The following is a 16,346-nucleotide window of genomic DNA, read 5'->3' as shown; positions in this document are numbered from 1 at the left end:
AGAAGACATAGATAATGCTAAATTTAATCACTTAGTGATGATCAAAGGAAAGTATAAGGTGAATCTTGTTCAGAAGTTGGAAAATTATAATTCAGTGATCCCTGATTCAAATATTAATATAATTTTGATGCATGGGTAAAAACTTCAGGATTCTAGGATGCAGAAAAGGCACGTGGACCTTTAAAGATTATTATCTTTTATGTGTGGTGTGGGAAGTTGAAAGTGTGGTTAACGTAACCCAGTGGTTCTCAGGTGGGTTGTTTTGCCCACCAGGAGAAATCTACACTGTCTGGAGACTTTTTTGGTTGTCATAAATGGGGGTAAGGGTGCAACTCATATCTAATGGGTAGAGGACAGGGCTACTGATGAACATTCTATGGCACACAGGGGAGCTCCCACAGGAAGAATCATCTGGCTGGTTTTGAGAAACCATAGCTTAATCTAATGCATCATTATTTAAAATTAAAAGTTCAACAAAGCCAACAAACATAAAAACTAACCATCATATCATCTTTAGCCATTCTTCCTTTTGGGGGCAGAAACTCTGGTCTGTGATGGGGCTTCCATGGCAGCTCAGATGGTAAAGAATCTGCCTGCAATGCAAGATACCTGGGTTGCATCCATGGGGTCAGGAGGATCCCCTGGGTAAGGGAATGGCTACCCGCTTCCGCATTCTCTCCTGGAGAATTCCATGGACAGAAGAGCCTGGGGGGTTACACCCCATGGGATCACAGAGTCAAACACAACTAAGCGACTAACACACACTGGTCTGTGTTGTAGCACCATTGAACTATTGAGAGTCTTGCTAAGTGAAACTTTAAACTCGGTGCTACAGTGCCTTCTTCTTCTTCATTTAATTCACATTTAAGTATATTCAAGACCTTTTCTACGTGCCACTCCTATGTGAAGCTTTCTGTGATATTGTCTCCTTATGACTCTGTCTCCTAAATAACCAGTGTACTTCACCTCTAATGTTTTCTCCATGTCCGATTGCTTGTTCCTGTGTGAGCACCTTCCTCCCACTGTGAGCACTTGATGGCTGAAGCTGGATTCTACGCATATTTAAAAACTCTGGCAGAGAGTCTTGGAGAAGGCAATGGCACCCCGCTCCAGCACTCTTGCCTGGAAAATCCCATGGACGGAGGAGCCTGGTGGGCTGCAGTCCATGGGGTCGCTAAGAGTTGGACACGACTGAGCGACTTCACTTTCACTTTTCACTTTCATGCATTGGAGAAGGAAATGGCAACCGAGTCCAATATTCTTGCCTGGAGAATCCCAGGGACGGGGGAGCCTGGTGGGCTGCCGTCTAAGGGGTCGCACAGAGTCGGGCACGACTGAAGTGACTTAGCAGCAGCAGCAGCAGAGAGTCTATCCCTCAGCAGCCGCTAACAGATGTGGTTGAACAGATGCTTTCATGGATGGAAGTCTCAGGGAATGAGCATCCCTGGGTTATCTTCTCGCATACCTGGGCTTTGTTTATCTTTTGAATACTTTTGTGACACGTGAGCTTTGTTCAGCAACTCATTATATCACTTTCTAGCCCCAAACTCTTGCCTGAGCTGCATTATTGGTGTCTACACGTACAGTTGCTGCCACTTGTCCCCCGAAGTCTCTCAGGTACCTCAAACTTGCCTTCATCAAAACCCTCCCTAACCTGTTATTCCCCTCATATTATTGCTATTATTCCTCTCAAATTATTTCCTTTCCTAACTTGCTTCTTTTCTCAAATACTTTGTATCACTACTGATAGAGAACTTCCAAACAACTTCCAAATTTCTTTCTTATTTCCATGACCAGTACTTTCGTTTACAGCTATAGTTGAGCATCCACACTGCTTCCAGAATTTTTGTTTTTAATGAAAAATCTCTTCTTTCTTCTGGTTAAATCATTCACTGACTCAGAAGCTCCTCATCACCTGTAGATAAAATTCACATTGTGCAGACTGAGAAGTCCCTACATGATGTTATCCTAGGACATTATCTCTCCAGCCTGTATCATCTCACGGTTTATGTGTTCCTAGGACAGCAAACAATTTATCTCCCTGAAGTACTGTGCCTTATCACATGCCTTCATATGTGTTAACCTTGTCTAAAACCTCCTCGTCTCATCTCCAACCCCTTTTGTCCTCTACGCACTGTCATCTACCAAGCCTCTCTCTCCCGAAAGTGTTCACTTCTATCTTCAGGCTGAACTGGTGTCCCTTCCCTGGGGTCCAAGCTCATTCCGGCTGTATTTCCAGTACAGCCCTTTGCTCATAGTGTTGTCAGTATCTGTCTTTTTTTATTAAACTATGAGTCCATCAAGAAACGAGAATGCATCGTACACATTTCTTATTACAGAGACTGACAGAGAAGAGTTAGAAAACACAGAGCCTCTTTTGTAGGAAGTACTGAATAAGCATGTATTCAATCTGTGCTTATTCAGTTAAACTGAATATTTTCAGTCAAACTGATTCTTGGATGAATATCCTATCAGGAATACATCTGGAAATGGAATGGTTATAACATATTCAGCTGATTTCTCGTATATCCATGTTATTTAAAGGGACAAAAGCTCAAATTGTCTCCCAAGAGTGTGAGGCTCCAGTTTCTTTGTCTGTCTTATTGGATGTTAGTCTTCATTCCTGTGGATGTTATTTAACTATTCAGACTCACAGAGATGCCATCCAATTACTTTAGTCAATGGAATTTAGTTTGGCCTTTCGTGAGCCATCCTCACTCTTTCCAGCCGCTGGGTTATCATTTGGTCAGAGTGCTGTGGTGGCTCGTGGTTGAGGAATGAATGAGGAAGTGATGGTGGCTTCTGACGACACTGCAGGAACCACGGCAATGGCAGGAGAAACCTCCAGGCGACCACATGCGGGAAAGGATAAGTGGGTGTTAGGGGAGGGCCAACAATGAGATAATTCACGTCCAGTTTCCAGGTTTCAGCTACTACAAGAATTTTGAACATTTAAAAATAGACATAATCGGTTCCCCCGGCGCATTCCCAGACACGGAAGCCTCCTCCATCACATTCTCAGACTCTGTGGGTCCTTCAAGACATATAAAATAGAGGAGGGGCGTTTCAGTCTGGACAAAATTGAGGCATGAACTAACATTCCACATTCCAAAAGGAAGAAAAGAAACCTCAAAACAAAAATCACATCACTATATTCTTGCCGACATAGCTGAGGTTAATACCAAATGTGTCACATCAGTTTTACTTTATTTTCTCTGTCTGAGAAATGAAGTAGCAGGAAAAGGAGGAAATGAGGTTTAGGAAGGTGAATACATGACTTGTAGTTTATATTTTATAGAAAAATATAGTGTGCAAAAGCCTTTCTGGAAAAATTGCCGAAACTGGATTGGGTTATTATAAAATTTGAATGCAGGCACATTGCTTTATCAAAACAAAAGTCAAGTAGTGTTCACCACTCAAAAAGCATTCATCAGGGGTGTTTAGTGTGATGATGGTTCAAATGATCTCAATTAGATTTCAAGAAAAGGAACAGTAAATGTAATTTGGCTTGTTATTCATACTCTACTGACTTATATGTCACGTTCAAACTGTGCAAACCCTTTAGGTTCATTTTGGGAAAAAAGGAACTAAAATTTTTTTATGTGCTATTTTGTTTATAGCATGTAAACTTCAAACATCAAATCATTTCCTCAACTGCTTTTTTTCTTAATTTCATTTTGGTATGAAACAGAAGGCAAGTATCACCTGAGAAATCACTTTTTTTTTTCAGGAAAACTGTGCATATTTTTAATAATTATTTAATAAAAATATTTTATTGAAGAAAAATTGTGAAAAGAATTTCCTTATCTTGGTTTGCGAAAATGTATGGAAGTTAGGAACAAAGCTTCTGCTATGTTTTATCATGAAAAATTCTTGATTTACTTTAAGTGGGTTTATTGAGAAAAATAAGTTGGAGAAAATTTCTATAACAATGATAGAAACTTGTTTGGGCAAATCATCTAGCTGCTTCATCCTCTGGTTGTCTCACATATAATATGAATTTGGATTGAATATGTAAAAGTGTTCCAGGCTTTGAAATTCAGTGATTCTCCTTAATCACTTAATCTTCTTAATTAACTAAAGGAAAGTTGATTTAAAAAACATACAACACTATAAAATGAGTACTATAACATCCTGCTTTTGAAAAATAAAAATTATTAAACATCAAGTAATATTTAATTCATTCTTATTTTGTTTTTGTAGTCAAGATAATGTTTTCTTAAATGAAGGAGGAACAGTTTTACAGATCAAATTGTTTAAAGAGGTAACAAAGTACACATTTTGGGCAGATGTTGAAAATTTGGGTATTAAAATCAACATCTAGTTTAAACTGAGGCTAAAGATCACCATCACGGAAGGAGTCTCTGGTCAAAAGAGGAAATCTGAAATTTTATCCAGTAATGATTTATCATTAAATTTTCATTGTTCATGGTAAATATTTAAAGGTGTTAACTCAGGAGGGATTGTCTCTCAGCACTGCCGACAACAAATGGCTCTGTGTGTGGGGGGTGTGTGTGCTCAGTCATGTCTGACTCTTTGCAGCCCCCTGGACTGTGGCTCTCTATCCATGGGATTCTCCAGGCAACGATACTCGAGTGAGTTGCCATTTCCTCTTCCAGAGGATCTTCCTGACCCAGGGATCAAACCTGAGTCTACTGTGTCTTTGCATTGGCAGAAGGATTCTTTACTACTGTGCCACCTGGGAAGCTTCCTCTAAATCAATATTAGTGCTGCCAAATAAACACTGGGCTTCCCTGGTGGCTCAGAGGGTAAAGCGTCTGCCTGCAATGCAGGAGACCTGGGTTTGATCCCTGGGTCAGGAAGATCCCCTGCAGAAGGAAATGGCAACCCACTCCAGTACTCTTGGCTGGAAAATTCCATGGATGGAGAAGCATGGTAGGCTACAGTCCATGGGGTCTCAAAGAGTTGAACATTACTGAGCGACCTCACTTTCACTTTCAAATAAACATTTAACTGGTGGTGCTTGAAAAGCCACACTTTTCTCTGACACCATTGCTTTTCTGGTATATTCTTTATTACTTCTGGATAGAAGACAGTTTACATGGATGGATGGATGGATGGGTGGATGTTGTCAACATGATTTTGGAATATTTTCCTCCCAAATCTTGAAATCTTGAGATGTTAAATGAATATTTATTTAATTTATTAATTTAATTTAAATTTATTATTTACTTAGAATGACTGTTGCATTGGAAAAAATATGAATATTCTTGATTACCTTTGCTTTCCTAGATCTGCTGGGGATTTTATATAGGAAGAATTCATACTCCATGCTATGTGTCTAAAAGTTATAAAATTCTGAATTTTTAAACACACGTAGCCCCAAAACTTTCAGATAATTTTTCTCTTTGCCTCAGATATTTTTGTTCTTTTTCTACTGTTAGAGTAAAAGATAACAACCACAGCAAATCTGACTCTGAACTAGCTTCTTTTGGAATATTCATAAATAGATTAGATTTATATTATGTTATATAATGTCAATTCCTGGAGGAGGGCATGGCAACCCACTCCAGTATTCTTGCCTGGAGAATCCCCATGGACAGGGGAGCCTGGTGGGCTACAGGCCATGGGGATGCAAAGAGTCAAACACAACTGAGCAACTAAGCATACCACAGCATAGCATAGTGTCAATTAAGTTTCTCTTAAACCTTTCACCACCGAAAATATCTCTCAGGTTAGCTTAACATATTGCATAAATATTCAAGTTGAGGCATAGATGAATAAATTGCAGTCTGTGAAGAAAAGGAAAGTATGCAAAGTAGAGTCTGGACATTAAACACACGTGCACACACACATACAAACTTTCCAGGTGACTCCTAGTGTCCACTCAGCATTGAAAAACCAGTGTGAAACCCTTTTACTTTACAGATGAAATAACTGAATCAGAAAAAAATATTGGTAAAATGTCATTGGGTTCCAGAGGAATGCATAAAACTAAAAATAAACTTAAAAATTCACCTAACAGAAATGATTTATTATAATCATATGTTTAGTAATAACACTTTTATTTGCAAATGACTGAAAGCCAACCCTAAACAGCATATGAATAAAGGCAAATGGGTTGGCTTATAGAACGCAGGAAAATGTTGACTACAAAACCCCAGGAAGGGCAAGTTGGCTATGAGGCACATTCCACGCCAGGTACTCAGACGCCACCGTTCCTGTCTGTTGCTGAACTTTATTCTATTCTGTTGGAGAGCACACTTCTCCACATGCTACAACATGTGGTTGCCAATGGTTTCCAAATTTTACACCTCATCATTTAAGACACCAGGAAGAGAATGACCTCAAGATATTTCCCTCGGGCTGAATTGACATATCCTAGAAAAGGATTCAACTCAAGTTGGGCACAGAACATAAATCAGATGGGTCCAAGGGACAAGGTCACACTGTACTGAAAGAAGCATTTCCATCTAAACCATACTGATGGTGGAAGAGGCAGTTTGCAGACAAGAGATCCTTGACAAACCAGCTTAGGTGTGTACTAAATTAACTTAGCCATTTAATTGAGAGAAATGTATTTAAATATATTTAAAATTCTTTCATTGGAAAATCTTTACCTGAAGTACAGAATAATTTTCTTGAGGAATCATTCTCTAGAGTAGAATCTTTCACCTTCTAGGAGTGGTGGCCCAGGAACTCCACAGGGTTTCCCTGGTGGCTCAGACAGTAAAGAAAGGGCCTGCAGTGCGGGGTTCCTAGGTGGCTAGTGGTAAAGAACCCGTCTGTCAATGCAGGAGACTTACAGATGTGGATTCAATCCCTGGGTCGTGAAGATCCCCTGGAGGGGGGCATGGCAATCCACCCCAATAATCTTTCCTGGAGAATCCCCATGGACAGAGGAACAGTCCATGGGATCACAAAGAGTCGGACATGGCTCAGTGACTAATCCTTTCACTTTTTTTTTTAGCCTACTCTCCTTGCATTTCGTCCTATGCCTCATTTTTGTGCTCCATGAGGTCTGTATCCCCAGTTTAAAACCTCCTGGTTCAATTTCTTCAGGGAATAAGCCTCTCTTATTTGTCCAAGGAGTGGAGGAAGAGAAAGTAATTTGTAAAAGTTGAGATGGAACCGGGCAGACGTTACACAGACGTTACGCAGGCAGAGGCTCCTGTCTTTAGAAGGGCCTGCTTGCAAGGTTGGGCCTTGGCTGGCATCTGGTACCTTGGCTTTCAAAATATTCCCTTGTCCCTAAGTGGTAAGGTTAGTTTGCTGTGTCTCCTCTGTTTGTACAACACTGTGATTTATGTTGAATTCTTGCTTTTCATAGTTGCTAGGCACAACTTGCGTACATGACTGGCCCTCAGTAAAAACCCTAACTGTTAGTCTTAAACAGGCTTCCCTGGGCAGAAACATACATGTGGCTGCATTTTCCCCAATGGCAGGAATGTGTGCTCTGTGTGACAGAGGACTGAAGGTAGGAAACCTGTGCATTTATTCCTCCAGACTGCACCTATGATTTTCCTACTGGTCCTTCTGTATCACTGTAATAAATCTTCACTGTGAGTACAATTGTATCCTGAGTCCTGATGTTCCTTCTAGTGAGTCATCAAAAGTGTGATGCCTGAAACAAGGACTTTACTTTTGACTTCATGGTTTACCCCAGTTCTGAACCTCTCTTCAATATCACGTTCCATGGCAGAACATTGTAATTCATTAGCTTTCCTTCTTCCCAAACTTTATTGGAATCTTTTGTCACTGGTGTCCCGATTCAAATTCTTTTGTCCATATGGACTTTCATTACCACTTTTCATTACTGTAATATGATTTAGGTGCAGTTTTATGTAAGGGAGGATAGAAATATGGGGCTGCTGCTGCTGCTGCTGCTGCTGCTAAGTCGCTTCAGTCATGTCCAACTCTGCGACCCCATAGACGGCAGCCCACCAGGCTCCCCCGTCCCTGGGATTCTCCAGGCAGGAACACTGGAGTGGGCTGCCATTTCCTTCTCCAATGCATGAAAGGGAAAAGTGAAAGTGAAGTCGCTCAGACATGTCCAACCCTCAGCGACCCCATGGACTGCAGCCCACCAGGCTCCTCCGTCCATGGGATTCTCCAGGCAAGAGTACTGGAGTAGGGTGCCACTGCCTTCTCCAGAACATGGGGCTAACATGTCATCTTTATGTGGAAGTCCTCTATTATAGCCATGAGGGTTTTTCCCTGGTCAATTTATCCTAGTCCTTTTTCAGAGAATACCGTATTTTGGACCCCCAATATCTTATCTTCATATCTATCTATAATGATTTTTATTTCTGTGTCCACATCTTCATTTTGTATAATTTTTCTGAAGTTACTTTTACAGACCGTTATTAGAGTCTTCTGTATATAAGTGGTTCTGATTAAATTATAAAATCTCATTTTAGTACTATTTTTCTCCATAGTTTTTCTTTGTTTTGCCTAATGCAGGGAAGAAAAGCTCAAGAAGGAGGGCTACTGTTGTTGTTTAGTCACTGAGTTGTGTCTGACTGTGACTCCATGGACTGTAGCCCGCCAGGCTCCTCTGTCCATGGGATTTCCCAGCCAAGAATACTGGAGTAAGTTGCCATTTCCTTCTCCAGAGGATCTTCCCAACCCAGGAGTTGAACCTGTGTCTCTTGCTTGACACGTGGCTTCTTTACAATTGAGTCACCTGGAAAGCCCCAAGAAAGAGGATATAAATATGTGTGTGTGTGTATATATATATATACATACATATATATATACACACAAAAATAGTTATGACTGATTCATGTTGATATACGGCAAAGACCACCAAAACATTATAAAGCAATATCTTCCAACTGAAAAAACAAGGTAATCAAGTAAAAAAAATCACCTTAATGCTTTATTAACTCATGTTTCAGCATGTTTCATAGAGTTAGTGCATTCGCAACATTCCTTGAAAGTAAAGACAGATATTATTTAATTTTTTGTTATATATTGCAATTTCCAAATATTATTTCCCATTTCTGACATTCTCTGTATCTTTTGTAATATGTACCTGAAGTCTTTTTGACAGTTTCAGATAACAATATTTTTCTATGTGTACGCTTTAGAATAAATGGTTATTTCTCTACTTATTTGTTCCAGAATAATGTAGTTGTGATTTCCTTGACTTCATTATTTGTTTACTTGTGCATTGTATGAGCCTTTCCTTTAAGCCTGAGAGTGAGACATTAACTGACCATGTTTTATTTGTCAGTCAACAGTGTTAATAGGACACCAGAGGCAGCTACGATCTGAGTTTTTGTTTTATTCTGTTTCATTTGTTTGCGTGATTTTTCTTCAGTTGCTTGAGACTTTTGTGTTGGCAACTTATAACACAATTTTTGCTTCTGAACCAGCACTTTGGTGGGAATACCATTTAGGAAATAGTTTAATTGAAGAAAATGTTTAATTGTCATTATTGGTTCCTAGATCAGTATACTTTTCTCCTAAAGTTATCTTTGTTTTGAAACTGCAAAGTTGGCTTTGGGAATATTCTTTTCCATCTCACTCAATTCACTCACCTCCACACCTAACACCTGTGAGTTAATAAGTGAGGTTAGTGGAAAAATACTGGCAATGCACAGGCTCCCCTCCACCTCCACCCCACTGATGACCTGTGGCAGAGGGGAAATGTTCTCCAACTTGGGGATTTCTTGTCTGTATAATCTCCAGGGCTTGTGCCTACATGTCAGAGAATAATACTGGGACATTTCTTGCTTTACTTCCAACTATCTTATCCCATATTTTCAAAATTTCTATTTAGACCATATTATACCTTTCTCACTTTATTTGATGCATTTTATGAGTTGTGAAATGTTCTTGTTTGAGTACAGGTAAAATATTCTCTTCTATTTTTGTCTTTTCATTTCACATTATTTTGAAATTTTTTTTCAGTGTACAACAATATTATCATCTATTCCAGAAGACTTTTAAATGGCAGACCTCTCAGATTGTTAATTCCCAAACTTAATGAAAATTTTGAATAGTTTTAACTGAAAATAAAGTGACCCCAAGGATGGGGCTGCCCCATCATCACATACAGTTATTTAAAAAAGGTACACACTGCATTGACAAGCTAGAAAAAAGTTTCTCCCTCTGAGTTAGTAAGAATCTAAGTCAAAGAGGAATATTTGGTGAGTGAAACAATGAGGAATCTGGTTGTCATTCAAGCTGGGCATAAACTACACAGCATAACAAGTCTCACTTCATAAAAGTATGCTAGATATCTAATATAGTCAGTAGTATTTAATTTCTATGCAAAAGATCATTTGGAGCCCACAGCTGACATCATATCCAATTTTTAAGAGTTAGTACTTTTCCTTTAAGATTAGTAACAAGATAAGGATGCCTATTCTTGCCACTTTTACTCAACATAGTACTACTGAAAGTCTTACTCAGAGAAGTTAGCCAAAAAGAGAAATGAGGAGTGTTCCAATAAGGAAAGTAAAACCATCACTATTTGCAGATGACACGACATTATGTATAGAAAATCCTAAAGAACCCACCAAAACCTGTTAGAATTAATACTTGAACCGATAAGGTTGCAGGACACAAAATCAAAATATTCAGTATATGCATTACTATGTACTAATAGTGATATGTAAACTGAAAACTATATGACATTAATGAAAGAAATTAAAGATGATATAAATACCTGGAAAGATATCCCATAATCATGGGTTAGAAGAGTTAACACTGTTAAAAAATATCCATAGTGTCCAAAACAATCTTCAGATTCAATACAATCATTATCAAAATTTCAATGTAATTTAGACTTTCAGCATTTCTATTGAGACTTAGAATATTACATCTACTTTCAGAAAATAGTATTGTGGAATCCACAGAGAATTCATCAATGTGTTTTGTTGAAAGTATCAGTATCCTCTCTCTGAACACACTCATCTGCTTCATTTCTAGGTATCACAGTCCTCTCTTATCACTCTGCTTAGATTAAATACCCAGAGACCGCCTCCTACAAAGTGAACAGATGACTTTGAGGATGAGCAGGCAGTGGTTTGGAAATACATTATAATGAAAAATACAAACACTTTGCTCATCATGAACAAAAAGTGCTGCTGAACTATTGAAACACAGGTTCAGAAGACAGAATAATATTAAGACCGATTAGTGGGAGGAGCTATTAGGTGATGGGGTTTTCTTGTGAAATTAAGGAATTTTTCAGGTAAGCAAGCATGCTGGATTAATACTCTTTGTTACACAAAACTCTTACAGACAAGATAGAAAGTGGCAATTGGTCTAGAAATTCTGAGTTAGAATACTATGTTGATCCTATCAGTTTATATAATAAAAATATACTCTAGACACCAAATAGTTTCTTAGAAGTGGGAAAAGAAAAAATTCATGGTTATTATCCATTTGGCAATTTAATATCTCTAAGAGCTATTTGTCAATTATTGAGATGGGAAATACAACTCACTTAATAATGAAATAACACTGATATGAACGTATGATGATCTGATATGGGAGATCATGATAGGCAGAGGAATTAAAGAGTTTATTCAAATGCTGAGACAGATTGGAATCTGAAACCCTTTTCTGCAGTACTGCAATACTTGCACCTGGACACATCTCTCCTTGAACAACAAAATACAAAGAAACTGTATGGGATTAAAAATAGCTGCATGCACGTGCAGTTGGTGCAAATTCTGGACAAAAGACACAAGGAGATAAAAAGAAATCCAATACTGCCACTTTTGAATAGACTGGAGCTAAACAGAGTACCGTGCATGCCCCCTGCACACAATACCACCTAAAGGGTGGGCAAACCACTTAAGCTTCCCCTCTGGCCCAAACCCTGGACACACCCCTACCCTCACCTCATATAGGGAACAAGCTTGCCTCCCAACCTCAGGGAGCAAGAAAGCAAGGGAACCTGTTGTTTTTTCTAGCTTGCTCTTGCTATAGCAGAGGACCCAATAAAGACTTGCCTGAATTTCTGTTCTGGCCTCTAATCAATTTCTATTAATGGGGAAGGCCAAGAACCTTGGCTGGTATCAGTGTTACACAACTTATAGTACATGACTAAAATGGTTCCTCTCAAATGCTATTCAAATTTTAGTGGTATGACAGTTCAAAGCAAACCTAATTATTGAGATTTAGGGTTGTTACAGGTCAAATTGTGTTTCCTGATCCCACATTATACCCTAGTACCACAGAATGTGACCCTATTTAGAATAGGGTCTTTACCAAGTTAAATGAAGTGATTATGGTCCACAATCTAATATGGCTGATTTCCTTGTAAAGGGCAGTTTGGAGATGGACTAACATACAGAGAAAAGCTGCATGAACATGAAGATGGCCAAGGAGAAAAGCCTGGAATAGGTCTTTCCCCCATAGTCCTCAGAAGAAACCAATCTTGCCCACATCTTCATCTTGGACTTCTAGCCTTCAGACTCTTGGGCAGTAAATGTCTCTTTAACCCACCTAGTTTGTGGAATTTTGTTATAGCAGCTCTGGGAACTTAATACCCTAACATTGATTTAGGATGTTTGACCATGCACCAGAATAAAACCAAAAATTAAAATGAGCTGTGGAAAAAGTATAGCTTTCTTTTTATGAGTCTTCATATTTAGCTGCCAATTTCTGCTGAATATGACTACATAGTTGTAAATAAATATATCCTTTCTAAATTGTTAACTGGATACAAATTCTTACATTTGAAATAATTGAAATATATCCATAGGGAATATGTAAGAAAATTTTATTTTTATAACTATACTTTCTAAATAAAAATAGCTTGATTTTTGTTCTAAAGTTTTATTATGATTGTGTATAAAGTATTTTTCAAACTAATTTGCTTTTGAGTTTCCACTTTTTTTCTCATCAGAAAATATCCTTTATCCAAAATTTTGATTTGTGGAATATTTTATACTGTCATAAGGTAGAATGCTGAAATGTGATCACTGCTTTTAGTCTGATTTATTTGGAATTTACCAAACATTGAAGGTTTAATGAAGTTATGGTAGGCTCTTTTATTCAGTGAAGTTACTGACATTTCTGGCAACAAAATATTTGAATTTGAATTCACATCTTTTTTATAGATGCCAAAATATATCCCTAGATAGAATAAAAATATACAATAAACCCTTAAAGTTAATCTTTATATATATATTTATATATATGTATTACAAAATACTGAAAGTTGAAGGAAAAGTTTCTTGCTAAAATAATTGTTTTTACTGAAGTACAATCTGAAATCCTGAATCAAGGTTAAGTATTTTAAAACAACCTTTTTTTCCCTCATTTATCAGCTCAGTAAATCTATTGTGGTTTGATAGCTTATGCCTCTGCATTCAGAGTAGGACCCATAAACTGAATTCATATTGTAAGCAAAATGCTGTGTCTTTTGTAACAGTAATAATCATGACTCCTCATAAACACGAGAGATGTTCTACACATATTTCTTTACATAGAAGTGCCAGCTCTGCTCCCATTCAGATGTTCATCCTCTGGCCTCTGTAACCTTGACTACTACTACTATCTCATTAACCTTTTGAAATTCAAATTTTTCCCTAACATGAGAGCAAGTTACAAGATTTATTTTTCTAATCCTTATATAAATTATTTTTTATAGTTCGAATTTTATTTAGCCAAAAAAAGGACACATAGGGAAATAAGTATGCATCCTTTGACTTACTCCTTCCACACCACTTGTGGGTTTTTAGTGTGCACATAAACTCTTCCATTTGTCATTTAAGTGAAAACCGAGTGATTTTACCATATGACGTTTTTAGGTTTACGCGGTTTGATGATATGGTTATTAGTGGTAATAGTAACTAAAACCAAGCATGTAAAGCCTGGCATACTATTTTAAACTGTCTGGATTCTACCTTGCCTCCCAACTTCCTCCAATTTCTATACATCTTATGATTGTTAATCTACTGGGAGACTTGTTTTCTTAGGCAGCAGTAATCTTCACTCACTAGGTAGCATAAGTAAACTTTCAATAGAGAAAAATATTGGACAAGCGAGATTGGTGGCTGTCATGAGAACTCATTGGCCACAAGAGGAGAGTCAGCAACTTAAGATAAAACGTGGCCAAGACCAACGATGACACAATCTCAGCTAGCTTACAAATACAAGTCCTCCTCTAAACCTGTCCATAAGGTGTGTGCTTCGGTGCTAATTCGCTTCAATCGTGTCCGACTCTTGTGGCCTTAAGGACTATAGCCCACCAGGCTCTTCTGTCCATGGGATCTCCAGGCAAGAATACTGGATTGGGTTGCCATGCCCTCCTCCAGGAGATCTTCCTGACCTAGGGATCCAACCTGCATCTCTTATGTCTCCTGCGTTAGGAGACAGGTTCTTTACCACTAGCACCACTTCTAATGCATAATCTAAAATGCCTAACTTAAGCTTCTTAAGTTAAGAATTTTACTTTGATTAGCAATGTAATCAAAGATTACATTAGAATCTGGGCCCTACCATTCATCCATTTAAAATGAGATTACTCCTAGGGCTTGGGTCCGGAGTTGTGTTTAATGTTGTATGATCTCCTAGACTTCTCAGTCCAGGCACTTTGACAAAATTTTGTCCTCATTTGAGGCATTTTTTGGTCAGGTTTTTGTGTTCCTTTTTTGTGGGTATTTGCCTCATTCCATCCCCAAGCTTTGCAGCTAGACAGTGAGGTTCAAAACTACGTTCTAAGGCGTTTCCTGTAATGGAGTCATTGGTTGACAGTATAGTAAGTCAGGCTTTTCCACTAAAAGGGGAAACAGAGGGTGGTAATCCAGAAGATAAGATAATGTTAAATTGTTAGAAGAATTCCTTGTTCGGAAATTTTAGCTTTGCGTTTTGTTGCTCTTTCCTGAAAATAACTTGGAGGTGCCCCGGATGTGTCCATCTACTGCTCTGATGCCTCGGATATCACTCGTTCTTTTCACTTAAAGAAAAAAAAGATAAAACAGTAATTGTTGCAGAGGTCTCTGTATTTTGCAGCTGCCTTTTTGTAAGACGCACTTTTCCCAAATAAAACAGTTTTTAAAACCCCCCCAAAAAAATAAAATAAAATAAAATGAGATTACTAACTTTACATTTATCATAAAAATCACTCAAGGAAATAATTTTATTCAAGATCATACACAATTCAGTCTGAAAATTCTATACTAGTTACTTACCCAAACATTTTATTTATTTATTTAAATATATAAATTTTAAAAATAAATAAATTTTATTTATTTTAATTGGAGGTTAATTACTTTACAGTATTGTATTGGTTTTGCCATACATCAGTGTGAATCTGCCACAGGTATACACGTGTTCCCCATCCTGAAGCTCCCGCCCTCCTCCCTCCCCATACCATCCCTCTGGGTCGTCTCAGTGCACCAGCCCCAAGCATCCAGTATCATGCATCGAACCTGGACTGGCGATCCATTTCATATATGATATTATATATGTTTCAATGCCATTCTCCCAAATCATCCTACCCTCTTCCTCTCCCACAGAGGCCAAAAGGCTGTTCTATACACTCGTGTCTCTTTTGCTATCTCGCATACAGGGTTACCATCTTTCTAAATTCCATATATATGTGTCAATATACTGTATTGGTGTTTTTCTTTCTGGCTTACTTCACTCTGTATAATTGGCTCCAGTTTCATCCACATCATTAGAACTGATTCAAATGTATTCTTTTTAATGGCTGAGTAATACTCCATTGTGTATATGTACCACAGCTTTCTTATCCATTCATCTGCTGATGGACATCTAGGTTGTTTTCATGTCCTGGCTATTATAAACAGTGCTGTGATGAACATTGGGGTACACGTGTCTCTTTCAATTCAAAACCACAATGAGGTACCATTTCACACCAGTCAGAATGGCTGCGATCCAAGAGTCTCCAAGCAATAAATGCTGGAGAGGGTGTGGAGAAAAGGGAACCCTCTTACACTGTTGGTGGGAATGCAAACTAGTACAGCCACTATGGAGAACAGTGTGGAGATTCCTTAAAAAACTGGAAATAGAACTGCCTTATGACCCAGCAATCCCACTGCTGGGCATACACACCAAGGAAACCAAACATTTTAAATCTAGAGATTTAGCTGTGGCGGAGATGACTAATCATCAAACACGTGCTTCCCCTTCTTTGTGAAATTGTCTCTGGAAAGCAGCTGTTCACCAGCAACCAGATTTCCCAGGGCCCCCTCCCTCACCAGCGGAATGTGGACAGAAAGGTGTCTCTCTTCTAGACCAACCTTTTCCGTATTCTCTTTCTCTCTTCACTGTATTGCCCACACTAATTGATCCTGTCAATAATGAGTTTCTGAAGTGGTCTTAATGAAAGCACAGCCTTGACATATTGGCAAAAGCTCTGAATATAGGGACTGCTATGAATTTCTGAAGTC

The 16,346-nt window shown here is 38.4% G+C and overlaps 1 long non-coding RNA gene across 1 annotated transcript; it reads right to left on the bottom strand.

Annotated features, from left to right (window-relative positions):
* Positions 1 to 2,073: 2,073 nt before the first annotated feature.
* On the bottom strand, positions 2,074 to 14,566 carry LOC120862893. The gene is made up of 3 exons (XR_005720873.1): positions 14,457 to 14,566; positions 10,880 to 10,882; positions 2,074 to 2,083 (listed from the first exon to the last, which is right to left on the bottom strand). It is a non-coding gene; the product is annotated as an uncharacterized LOC120862893 (long non-coding RNA).
* Positions 14,567 to 16,346: the final 1,780 nt, after the last annotated feature.

The sequence above is a fragment of the Oryx dammah genome, unplaced genomic scaffold (assembly GCF_014754425.2).
Source record: "Oryx dammah isolate SB20612 unplaced genomic scaffold, SCBI_Odam_1.1 HiC_scaffold_4, whole genome shotgun sequence".
In the NCBI taxonomy this organism is placed as follows: domain Eukaryota; kingdom Metazoa; phylum Chordata; class Mammalia; order Artiodactyla; family Bovidae; genus Oryx; species Oryx dammah.
The sequence above is the reverse complement of the archived record's forward strand: the minus strand, read 5'-3'. Positions and strand labels throughout refer to the sequence as shown.